The sequence below is a fragment of the Mus musculus genome, chromosome 11 (genome assembly GCF_000001635.26).
Source record: "Mus musculus strain C57BL/6J chromosome 11, GRCm38.p6 C57BL/6J".
Taxonomy (NCBI): Eukaryota; Metazoa; Chordata; class Mammalia; order Rodentia; family Muridae; genus Mus; species Mus musculus.
The window spans coordinates 71728529-71741143 of NC_000077.6; the positions used below are offsets into that span (position 1 = coordinate 71728529).

Genomic DNA, 12615 nt, shown 5'->3' on the forward strand with positions numbered 1-12615 from the left:
CCTGGCCAAGCAGGCCTTCAGTCCGTGCTGGGGCTTGAGTCCAGCTCTCACCTGCTCTCCAGTGAGCCCTTTCTGGCTTCCAACAGATCCTGTCCAGACCCCTGAGACTGTGACCCTGAACCACAGGTATGAAGAGGAAGTTGAGTTCATGAATCATTTCCTCTCAAGAGAACTCTAACCTGCCCCTTTCTTCCCAGCCATCAGCTCTGCTCTACTGAGAGGTGTGGCTGGGCAAAATGCTTGTCCTTCCTTCAGGGATAGCAAACTCTCACCCTCCCGAACTTTTGGGAGTTCTGCTGGAGAATGGAGGAACCTGCCCCAAGGGTAACTTAATGTCCCTGCACAGGTAGAGATTGTGACAACTCCAGGCAGCAGCCCCTCTGGCTTATTATACACCCAGTCCAAGAAACTGACTTCTATGTAGCCAGGCAGAAACCTTAGATGGAGGAAAGCCGTTGAAGCCTAGCAGGAGCTGGGAGAGGATGCGCAGAATAGGGGTTTGTTCAGGAGGGTGGGAGGGATGAAGAAAGAGAAATCGTCTTGCCAAAGGGTCATAAGGGTTTTAATATCATTCCTATTTCAGAAATAAAGGTGAGCTCAGATGGATTAAGCCACTTATCCAAAGCAACACAGCAAGTTCATGGTAGAATTATCCTTTGAACCTGAGTCTACCAGTCTCCAAGCCCCGCCATGTTAAATCTGAGGCATCAGTAAGAGGATGTGTCACTGGACTTTCAAGGGTGTCACAAAGCCCTCTGTGGGTCATTTGTTCAAAACAAAAACCCTGATTTTCTGGAGGCCAGGCCAAAGAAGATGTATGGCGGTAGCATCGCTTTGGCACCAAGGTGAAGATGAGACAGAGTGGCTCCCTCCCAATTCTGCTTGGGAAGCCAGCTGTGCCTCTAATTGGCTCCGGGGATAAAGATGTGGTTGGGGGATGGCTATTTATTTCACAGTGGGAAACATACATCCTGATTTGTGTGATCAAAATCCAGTCTGACTCTCTGGGGTGCTGCTGGGGGGGGGGGGAGGTTGGGAGCTGGCAGGGACAGCCACTGGGCTGGGGAGCTGCTTAGCTTTGAAGTGTTTGCAGAGCCTCCTAATTAAAGGACAGGCCCACAAGGAAGCAAGCTGAGTAATGTGGGGAATTGGAATCTGGATGGCTGCGAATCTCCATGTTGAAATTAATCCGTTTTCTGGCTCTAAGAGGATGTTCTCTGGTCTCGTCTTCCATGCATGTGGCTTTACAGCTATTATCCAATTATGCCTCTTTAGAGTTTAAATGTATGTTCTGGAGCAAACAAGGGTGACAAATGGGTGGCAAGAATTTACTAGCTACTACTCTGTGCCCTTGACAGACATCACTAATCAATCAAAGTACCATTTTATAGAGAGGTTACTGGAAGTTTTGGAATGTTTTGTAGAGTAGGATCTAGATGTGGTCTACTATGTCGGGACAGCCTAGAGAACAGGTAGGACCCCCATCCCCCTTCCGTGTGTTTTTATGTGTGTATTGCCTATGTATATGTATTCATATTTCCTATATGTAGGCATATGTACTATGGGGTTATATGCACACATGTAAACACATCCATATAGAGGGCTGAGATTGATGTTAGGAATCACTCTCAAGCTCACTTCCATATTCCTTGAGAAGGGTCTCTCAATCAAACTCAGAGGTCACCAAAATGCTTAGTCTAGATAGCCAGCTTTTTCTGGGCCCTCCTTCTGAGGTTGGGATGACAGGTAAACTACCATGACCACCAGGCTAATGCGTAGGAGTGGGTTCTGGAGATTTGTACCATAGTGAGTTCTTTAAACACTGAACACCCAAGGACAGGTAGATCTTACTTAAAGCCATTGCTGTAATAACCTTTATGATACTAGGATAACAAGAATAGGTGAGCTTGCAGCCCAGGATCAGAGGGCCTCCAGTTCACAGTGCCATTCGGCTGCCTCCTAAGCACTTTCTATTCTCTCTTCTCAGCTAAGTGATGGATCAAGCCTTTCACTGAACACATACAGGAACGGGAACTCACTACTTTATAGGTGACATGTATCCCCTGGGGCCAGCTCCTAATAGTGTAGGCTCTGGAATGAGCTGCTCCTAAAGTGTTTGTCCTGGTTCATCCTCTCACAACTGACCCTGAGCATAGCCCATGTGCTCTTCAGAAGGGGTCGTGCCCCTGTCAGGCAGGTTCGAGAACTACTAAATGGATAATCAAAACTTGCCAAGTACCTTCTGCATGACTGGTGTACAGAGCATAGAGGTTTTAAATTTTTAAATGGTGACGAAATTTGCCTTATGAAATACCGTTCCAGGGGCTACTTGGGGATTCCAGAATAGGTCTGTTTCCTCATTCCCATGACAGCCTGGCATACATTTAAGACACACTTTATGAAGACAGAGTGTCATATCTTTTCCAGTTCCTTCAGCATTTCCAGAAATCTGTGCAGTGCTGTCTCTGCACAGGCTCTCAAACTGTGGACCCAATTCTCTGGGGAGCTCTGCTGACAGCTGGCCAGGCAGGACTGCCCACAGCCACATCTCTCACTGTAGGCGCCTGCATTGTTTTATTTGAATATTCACTTCATTCACTTAACCAATAATTCACAGGACTTGGGGGTATTTCGCTACCATTTCTGCTATCTGGGTCCCAATCCTACATGACCTCCCTAAATTGTGTCACCAGCTGGCGACAGAGGGGCCATCACAGAAGCTCGTGGGAGACATTTCTGACTCAAACCATACGACTAGGACTTCCTATCTTTTTTTTTCTTTTGGTTTTTCGAGACAGGGTTTCTCTGTGTAGTCCTGGTTGTCCTGGAACTCACTCTGTAGACCAGGCTGACCTTGAACTCAGAAATTCGCCTGCCTCTGCCTCCCAAGTGCTGAGATTAAAGGCATGCCCACCACGCCCAGCTTCCTACATTTTTTTTTACCTTGAAAGATTTTTTAAAATTTCCAGGTGAAAAAGTAAATGAAAACCAAGGACATAAAGCAAACGAACAAACTACACATTTTTTTAATATTTATTTTATTTATTATATGTAAGTACACTGTAGCTGTCTTCAGACACCAGAGAAGGGAATCAGGTCTTGTTACAGATGGTTGTGAGCCACCATGTGGTTGCTGGGATTTGAACTCAGGACCTCTGGAAGAGCAGTCAGTGCTCTTTACCACTGAGTCATGTCTCCAGCCCCAAACTACACATCTTAAAGCTTCTAGAGAATGAAAGACAGGATACTTTGGAGGTCCAGAGAGGGAGACCACTGTAACGGGACCATATGATGAGGAACTGGGGCAGAGTGGGGGAAGGGTGGAGAAGAAGGCAGAGCTGTAGAAAGCAGAAGCTCCTAAGAAGGGAACCCAGGTGACCAGACTTCCATCCTAGGTTTATTCTGCTTGATGAAGATTGGACTTAGAGTGGAAGAGGGCAGCAAGTGAAGTGGGAGCAAGTGAAGCTTTTCCCTGGGAGACAGAGAGAACCGTGGATCAGTGTCAATTGTATGCTACAGAGAAGACAGGTCAGAAGCTTACTTAGAAAGCAAGTGTGAAGGCAACAGGACTTAGTCACTGTTTAGTGAGCAAAAAGGAAGAAGGAATGATGCCCTGGTTAAGGTGGTTGGGAAACCCTGTTCCCCAGGGGCTCACTCCCTCCACCCTCTCTCCCTGAATGACATCATGTTCTCTGCTGGTCTTTGCCCCTCCACTAGGGCTCAAGTCTAACCACAAAAGACAAAAGCTGAGTCTGGGGAGATGGCTCCGTCAGTAAGATGCCTGCCAAATTAGCACAAGGACCTGAGTTTGAATCCCTAGCACCCACAGAAAAGGCTACACGTGGCACCTGCACCTGTAATCTTAGTGTCAAAAGGCAGAGACAAGAGGATCCCCGAGGCTACCTTCAGCCAGTGTGGTCCAGTCAGTTAGCCCTAGGTCCCATGAGAGACCTAACTCAACAGATAAGGTGGAAAGGAATGCAAAAAGTTATCCAATGTTGGCTGTTGTCCTTCATGGACCTGCACACATAGATGTCTGTGGCTACCAGGAACGCACACACACACACACACACACACACACACACAGAGAGAGAGAGAGAGAGAGAGAGAGAGAGAGAGAGAGAGAGAGAGAGAGAGACAGAGAGAGAGAGAGAGAGAGAGATAGAGGGAGAGAGAGAGAGAGAGAGATAGAGAGAGAGAGAGAGAACAGTAGCTTTCCTCAACTTCTCCCAGTTTCAAGTCTCTCTCAGGCGTGACCCTCCCTCCCCATGTAGAAGCTTGCTGCAATCTGGCACGGTCTCCCATGGTGAAGATGTGTGCCAGTTTCAGGGTTTAGTGCTAGCAACACAGTTGTCTAACAGGCACACGGCCACACTCTCCACCTAGTCTCCAGCAGTTACATAGCCTGACATTTTTGGCCTCTGTTTTTACTTTTTCGTTTTCCAATGTGTTCAGAACCTAAAGAGGGACAGTGCAGTATAGTTTATTAAGGATTTCCCCAGAGTTTCTAAAACTTCAATGCGCTAAAGGAAAACAAAACTGGGTTTGAGGAGCCAATTTTGAGTATGAAAAGAAAAAGAAAAAGAAAAAGAAAAAGAAAAAGAAAAAGAAAAAGAAAAAGAAAAAGAAAAAGAAAAAGAAAAAGGAAAAGAAAAAGAAAAAGAAAAAGGAAAAGGAAAAGGAAAAGGAAAAGGAAACGGAAACAGAAACGAAAGAGAAAAAGAAAAAGGAAAAGGAAAAGGAAAAGAAAAAGAAAAAGAAAGAGAGAAAAGAGCAGGTGGTGGCTGTGTGTCCTGTCTGCCAGCCTTTTGTCACTGTAATAAAATACCTGTGATTATCAACTTAAAAAGGAAAAAACAACTTCGTTTTGTCTCATAATTTCTGGGATTTCATGGGTGTTATTGTTTTTTTGCCTGCAGCAAGGCTGTGCAGAATGGAAGGAATACACAGTGAAGCAATCTGCTCACATCATGGTGGTCACGAAGCACCACCATGAAACAGGAGGATGAAGTGTCCCTTCAGTTTCAAAGGCACATCCTGGCGTGGCCAGAGACATCTTACTAGAGCCCATCTTGTAAAGCTTCCCCCACTCCCCAGTGGTGGCCGAAGATGACGCCAGTGACAAACACTTGGGGCTTTGAGGACATTTGCTATTCAACCATAACATCTGGGAAGGCCTTTGACCTTTGTTTCTAGAAGCTTGAATTTAGACCAGTTGTGTGTAGCCACCAGTGGCCACAGGTTCCTGGGTTCCTGAAAGGAAAGCTGGGGATGGGTAGGAAGGACAGCGAGAGAAATTACAAGCCAAGACAAAGTTCTAATCAAGCCTCAACTTTAATTCTAGGGTCTGATTTTTAAAGGGGGAGAACCCATCCCCCACTATGCCGGGATCTTGTTGCTTGGTCAGGATCTCACCAGGAAGGTGCTCAGCAGGAAGTGGCTTCTGGCAGGAAGCGGCAGATGGCAGGGCAATAGACTTTACCTAGGTCAGACAGACAAGGTCTGATTCAGCCTGCTCAAGGCTGGGAGGAGGGCACAGTTGTGCCTTGCAGTTTTGTGATTTTTCTTTAATGGCTCTTGTTTAAAGACTGGACGGAGCAGTATGTTGACTTTAGAAGATATTTGTAGTTTTTGACCTTTGCTGCAAAAACTGGTGCTTCTGAGCAGCCCACCTCAGCAAATAGCACCTGTGTGTGTAACCTTGTGTTCGAACAAGCTGAAAGAAGAGCAAAGATGGAGGTCTATACATCACATATTGAGCCAGGCTGAAAGACCTCACTTGGGTCTGCTACCTGGAACAGCTTAGCACCCAGTGCCTTCAGCCAGCTCGTTCCTGAGAGGACAGAGGCAGAGAGAGACTAGAGGGAGCTTTTAAAAGCCTGCCATGTGGAAACCAAGAAAGGGGAGAAGGCATTCCTTCTAAGCCATTCTTGATGCTGTCAGTGACAGGACTCAGGAAGGGGAAGATGAAGCTGCTTCCTAGAAGCAGGGATGGTTCTGTTTCAAATTCTTCATCTGAGTAATCCTACCCCGCATGCCATTTTCTCCTTTCTGTAAAGGAGAAAATCCTGTTCTGCAAAGATGCAAGGGAGGGGCAGATTGTCCTGAAGGCCACTCAAACACCAACTGGCTGTGAGTTCGGGGGCCATACCAGGGGAGGAGAGTCTGTCACTGGCTTTGGTCTCAGAACATACACAGTTCAGCTGCATTTCTGGTCCCCCAATATGTTCCTGGGTGCCAATTAACTGCAGTTCTGCTGGGATTGCATTTCCAGCATTCCTGGACCTCTGACCCCAGTGAATTTAATTCTGCTCCTTTAATAATTTCTGAGAGTATAGATTCTGTTGAGTGAGCAGGTTCCCTCCTGTGGAAATCAACTTAAATCCTGAAGCAGCACACTGCATATTCAGGAAGATAGAGCCCAGATTTAATTGGGGAGGGGGCTAAAGAAAAGGTCATCAGGAGTGTCTCTGAAGAGGCCTCACGCACTGGGTTCCCCCAAGAAGCACAGTAGCTAGGAGCTCAAGCTACGTTCCAGGTTAGAAGTCAAGCCCTCCTCCATCATTAATAGCTTCCCATATTCAAAGTCAATTTATAGTCTAGGCATGGACTGGATACTGTAAACGGCAAAGATGCAGGTATGTGGTTCTTCAAGGGAAGGTAGACTGGTGTGGAGAGCAGCAGGTGGAGTGAGATTGGCAGGCTGGCAGACAACATTGGCCTGCCTGTTGTTGATGAGACCTAAGCCACTGGGATCCTTCAGGCCTTCACAAGAAACTGAGTCAGGAGGGGGTCGGCTTTGCAGTGTCTAGAATCAGAAGGCCATGAAAAGGCAACTGATGAGAGGAATCAGAACAAGGGAAGGGGACCAAGGAGCAGAGAGGGCAAGAGAAAGGAAGAGGGCAGAAAGGGAGGAGGAAGGGAGCCATGAAAAAGACTGAGTGCAAGAACCTACACTCAAATAAAATTAGATGGAGGCGGGTGCATCCTGCACCTCCGGAGGCTTCCAGGCTCACTAAGGCCAGGCAATATTCTCAGCCTTCCTTCTATGAGACGCCCTTCTTCTAAGGAGGCTCCCTCTCTTGGCCCAAGTCAGAGCGAGCTCCTGGCACTTGCAAACAAAAGTGATCTTAAGCTCTCCTGGCAGACAGTTGCGACACACCGGTGTAATTGTAGTACTGACAGGAAAGGAGACTGGGGAACACAGACAGGAGCCAGCTACCTGGATGGGAAGGAGTCCAGACAGCTAGGAAAGGCCTCATAAAGAGTCAGTATGAAATCAGTCTTGAAGGCACCGCAACAGTGCCAGACAGTGTCAACCAGTCCGCCTGCGCTAGCCGCTTCCATGCGCTCTCCTGCTGTCCCTCAGGCTTTGCGACAACTTAGGAAGCAGGGATAAGATGTCTGCATTTTTTTGTTTTTTTGTTTTTTTGGTTTTTTGGTTTTTTTTTTTTTTTTTTTTTTTTTTTTTGGATGGATTTTTTTGGTTGTCCGTGCTTAAGTTGATGCTCTGGTCTCTGATGTCATTCAGGCTTTGCCTTCCCTCCTGTCCACCACTATACCCTTCCCAAAGTCTATCGTGTGAACTACAAACAGTAGGGCTGGGCTTTGCGTATACAGATAGAGGAAGATGGGGGTCATGGAGAACCCTGAGCCTGGCCAAGGGAGCAGCTATGAGATATGCAGAACCCAGTGAAGATTGAGAGTGTGAGACTTCACTTGCCACCCCGTGAGAATTTGAAGATGGAAGCAGTTGTGGGCCTCTTGGTGCTATGACCCATGAGTCCAAACCAGTCCCACTTTATGAAGACAGACAGGGGTTTGGAGCACTTTCAACACCACATCTTCTTGCCTGGAACTTGAGAGGTGCTGTAGTGAGAAGAAGGATCTAAGGTAAAGGAAGCTGGGGCTTTCTCCATGAGCTCAGTAGCTTGGACTTAAACCTGTAGGGACAGGCAGCCAGGGGAATCCTATCTCAACTTGTACCTCCAGGTAGCAAAGCATAAACGGCTGCAATCGCTACAAAGAGGGGACATTGGCCATCGCCCATCCTCCGGGGATTTCCAATAGAAAGTGTTTTCATGTGGCCTGCTTGGTACTTTCTTATCACTGGAGACGACCTGGCCAAGAAAGTTCAGAGGCCACAGTGGGAAAATCCTCATTTAGGGAATGTTGAATCCATTAACACCATATATTTTTTAAAGTGTCTCAGCTGGAGGAAAATATTTAAATAGAAGTCATTAGTGAGCACATTTTTTTTGAAGCCAACAGTGCCTAATAAGTCAAAATTGCTTTCCCTAAAAATGAAACCTATTGAAAAATTTTGAAGCCCTCCCCCTTTCTGAAATGCTCAATTAGGGTTGAAAGAAAAGAAAAAAAAATCCATAGAGATGCCTGGATTGAAGCTGCTGAGAAGCCAGAGTGCTTTCTGGTTAGGCGCCATCCAACCACAGTGATACAAATCGGGCCTTTAAGGTAATTTATGTCTGGGGCAAGAATTTGGAAGTGGGTCCGCTTGGAGCTAAAAGCATCGTAAATAAGCTGGGTTGGGAGACAGAGATGTGCTGGCTGTGGCAGGAATTAGAGTGGTCTGTGACTGCCCCCTCCGGAGGCACCTGAGTCTACTCCCTGGGATCTCAAAGGCTGAGAAAAGGCAGCACCCGCCCTTGCTGGCTCATGCCCACTGTGTCCTGGGAGAGGCTGAGCTTCAGAGAGGAACAGAGTCCTGGCCATGTCCTATGGCACAGCAGCAGCAGCAGCAGCAGAGTCAGCATTAGGTCTTGCTTCCTCCCTGGCTACAGTGCCCACTAGTGTCGAAATTAGGTGCTGTGACTGCCTCGACCCTGAGGGCCCAGGACTTGAGTTGAGGAGGGAAAAACCAAAACCAGAAGGTCCAAACCACTGTAGCAAGAAAAAAAAATGTCACATACAGTCGTGTCAGGATGACAATGAGCACATAAGCAAAGGAGCATGTACATGCATGTGTGCATACATGTGTGCAAGCCTGTGGGGGCACATGTACTCATGTAACTTTTATACCATGCACATGGGTATGTGCCTTAGCTTGTCTGCTCCTGTTCAACCACTGAACAGCTCCAACATGCATATGTGTATTGTTTATATATGCATGTGTGCACATGCCTGTATGTGTATGCATGACACAGCATGTGTATGCGTCTGTGTATATATACACTTACGCCTCTATCTGATTAGATTGAAAAAGTCCCAATCCAGGTTTCAGCAAATTTAACGCAGGGCTGAGAGTCATGTCTTAAGTAAAGGTAGCAAAAACATTGGGGGTGAGGTGGGCTGTACTAGGAAGGGACTATTGTAAATGCCTACATACAAGATGAAATTCTTTTTCTCCAATGTCTCCCTCTGGAACATTTCCTTCCCAAGTCTGTCATGTAACAAGCAGGGCACTGTCTAACCGGTTTCAGAAAGCGACAGAGTGCTGTTTGGAGATAGATGCTGCAGCCCAAAAACCTCTCAATCTGTCAGTGAAAATAAAAGGCAACAAAGACATCGAACACAGATGGAGTAATTCATTATTCCCGGGAGTCTGACCCCATAATTGTTAGATGTTATTATAAGCAAGCTCTGTAAAGGTTATCTTAAAAAAAAAAAACAAAAAAACAATGGCGAGTTATTTATTCCTAGGAGACTGGTCCTCAAGATGGGTAAAAGGGTATTTGGGGTTTGCCACAGAAAAGCCAGATGTTTTTATGGATAATAAAAGAGGGCTGTGATGCGGTTTAAAGAAGTTCTGAAGATAGGAGGCTGTGGCTGACAGCCACATGGGACAGGGACAGTGGCAGCAGGGGAGGGGTGTTCCAGGAAACAGCTGAGCCAGGTGAAGGGGGGTAGGGCAGAGGCAGGTGAGAGGAGCAGGTGGCACAGAGACAGAGTAGGGACTTGAACCATAGTCTTTCTTGTCTCAGGCAGATCCTTCAGGGACACGGTGTCTCTGAAGTGCCTTATTCACTAAGAGCAGTTCTTTCTGCCTGCAAATCAAGGTGACAGAGTCTTGGTGATTTCTGGCACCTTCTGTCACTTCTCATTTCCCTGCTCCTTACAGGGCAGATAGAACTGGGTAGAAACTGGCCAGAGAGTCTGACCTTACACGGGAGCCCTGTCATTCCTGACCTACACCAAGTGAGGCCTTGTGCCCATACCCCAGGGCTTTGTCACTGAGATGTTGAAACTGCTCCTAACCCAAGAAACCCTCATGGGGAAAAGCAGGTGCCTGAGATATTGGTCCCAAACTCAGCCTGAGACTGTGAGAATCACCCTCATATAAAAGCAAAAGGTATTTCTTCGTGTGCCCCACAACTGGTTGTCATGGCAACAGTCAGACAGGCCCAGGAATGATATTCAGGACCCACCATCCTTCCTTTCTCCAGATCATGGCTCCTGTCCACTATCATGAGGCATGCTGAGGCTCTAGGCTCAGGGAGGAACTCAAATTCCCTAGTGTTTCCTGGTCTGCCTTCAGGCCACCACTGTTCTCCACTGGGAACACAGTCATTTTCCCCCATTTCTAGCTTGTCCTCCACTGGGAACACAGTCATTTTTCCCCATTTCTAGCTGGCCCGCACCTTCCTGAATCACTCTAAAATCACTCCCATGAACCAGGGAGAAGTTCAGCAGTGAGGATGCTTGCCACTAAGTCCAATGACTCGACTTCAATCCCCAGACGCATGTGGTAGAAAGAGAGAATAGACTCCCACACACCAAACATTATCTACACACACACACACACACACACACACACACACACACACACACACACACGTGCGTGTGCGCGCGCACGCGCGCGCAAGAGAGAGAGAGAGAGAGAGAGAGAGAGACAATAAAAATGAAAAAAATTCGTTTTCCAGACAGTTTTTACTGTAAATGTTCGCTAAATCTGTTTTTCCTTTAAAATGTGTTTCTTTCTCTTCTGGACTGCCCAGGCTAATGAAAGCAAGACCAGAAGGCTCTCCCAAATTAACACAGACACATTCTGTGTCCCCAGGTCCCTTGTCTGCCACCAGCCATCGCCCACTATCAGTTCTGTACCCAGCAGGTGCTCAAATCTCACAGCAGCACTGAGAACCCATCTCTGCCTCATACATAATCCTGTGTGGGCAGGAATAGAGAGAGGGGAGATCCTTGCAGCACCAGCTATGGACAGGCATGTTGTCCCTGTGTCCCATCTCTGCAGATGCAGCCCTAGGTTGCAAGGGAGCAGGTGCTGTGAACCCGGCAATTCTCTTCCAGGAAGGCAGCCTAAGGTCAGAAGTAGATGTTAATTAGCAGGTTTCCAAATAAAAATAAAGCCAAGAAGTAGGATACAATGTTCACAAGAATAGAAACAAGTGAAGTCACACAGGTTAGGCTGGCAGTATAGTGAGTGCCAAGGACCGGACCAACCTCCTTCCCTTTAATCTTCATGCTCCTCATCTTTCAGGTGAGGAGACAAAGCCTCTGGGAGAAGGGACTTGGCAGAGGACACACTGTCGTGTGGTTCTGCAGTAGCAGAGTCGCCTGCTCTGCTGTAACCCTAGGACGGCCTTCAGCCACCTCCTTTCCATTCATCCTTACTGCCTTTCCCTGTTGTTCTGGGAAAAAGCAGGGGCAAGACAGAGAAGTTAGAGGGGAAATGGAGGGGCAGGCTCCTCTCCGGCAAGCGTCTTTATGTCCAGCTGTGGGATAGCTTCTGTTTGCCTAGGGTTGGGTACCTGGTGGATATGAAGCAGGAGCCGCATGCAAGCCTCCCTTCAGCAGCTCCTCTCTCCTTCTTCCCAGAGAACAGCTTGTGCAGAGAACAGCTCAGTGACCTCTGAGAGACCAGTAGCTCCCTCCTCCAGGTCCTTTGTACTCTGGCAGTGACATTGGCATGCCCTTGGTTAGTAAAAACTCAGCTGTCCTTTTTCCCTTGAAGTTCTTTCCCAATCTGAGAGATTGGTGGGGGAGCGGGGAGGAAGATGTTTGCGTTGCCTGGAAGCTAACTACACGGGGAGTGAGCCCGAGGTTTCTCTGGAGTTGCCACAAGGATCCCTTTGTGCGGCAGTGGTGATGGGACTGGGTGTGTAAGCATGTGGATAAACACGGCAACTAAGTCTGAACACATAGGGAAAGGATCCTTTGGATCCAAATACACAAACGCTCTACTCCCAACATTTGTAGGCATAACGTTTTTTGTGTCGTGTCGTTACTTGGAAACTAGTTAGCTTTTAGAAAAACTGCCATTGTATTAATTTCCTGCATAGATTCATAGTCACATTAATTGTTACACAGCATTTCTACTTTCTAGTTGTACGGTCTTGGCTTAGTCACTTAGCCCCTCTCCTGTGAGCTGCAATTTTCTCGTCTGCATGGAGGAACTCAAACAGCATGCATTGCATAAAGCGTTGGGGAGAGTTAAATAAAATGACATGAAAACACCTTTCATAGAACCCAGCAATCCACAGATTCGTCCTAAATAATAACACACCTCCTATCTTCATGGCTGAGGAGAAATCAAATAGAAAGACCGGCACCAACTACAACACACACACACACACACACACACACACACACGCACGCACGCACGCACACATACACAATGCAAGCACACATGTGCGCACACAC

At 47.2% G+C, this 12615-nt stretch overlaps 1 long non-coding RNA gene across 2 annotated transcripts; it reads right to left on the bottom strand.

Moving 5' to 3' along the window:
• Positions 1-10868: 10868 nt before the first annotated feature.
• Positions 10869-12006, bottom strand: Gm12326 (predicted gene 12326). 2 transcript variants are annotated; one of them, NR_166818.1, is made up of 3 exons: positions 11724-12006; positions 11416-11603; positions 10869-11271 (listed from the first exon to the last, which is right to left on the bottom strand). It is a non-coding gene; the product is annotated as a predicted gene 12326 (long non-coding RNA). The 2 variants fall into 2 exon arrangements; NR_166819.1 differs by lacking the exon at positions 11416-11603.
• Positions 12007-12615: the final 609 nt, after the last annotated feature.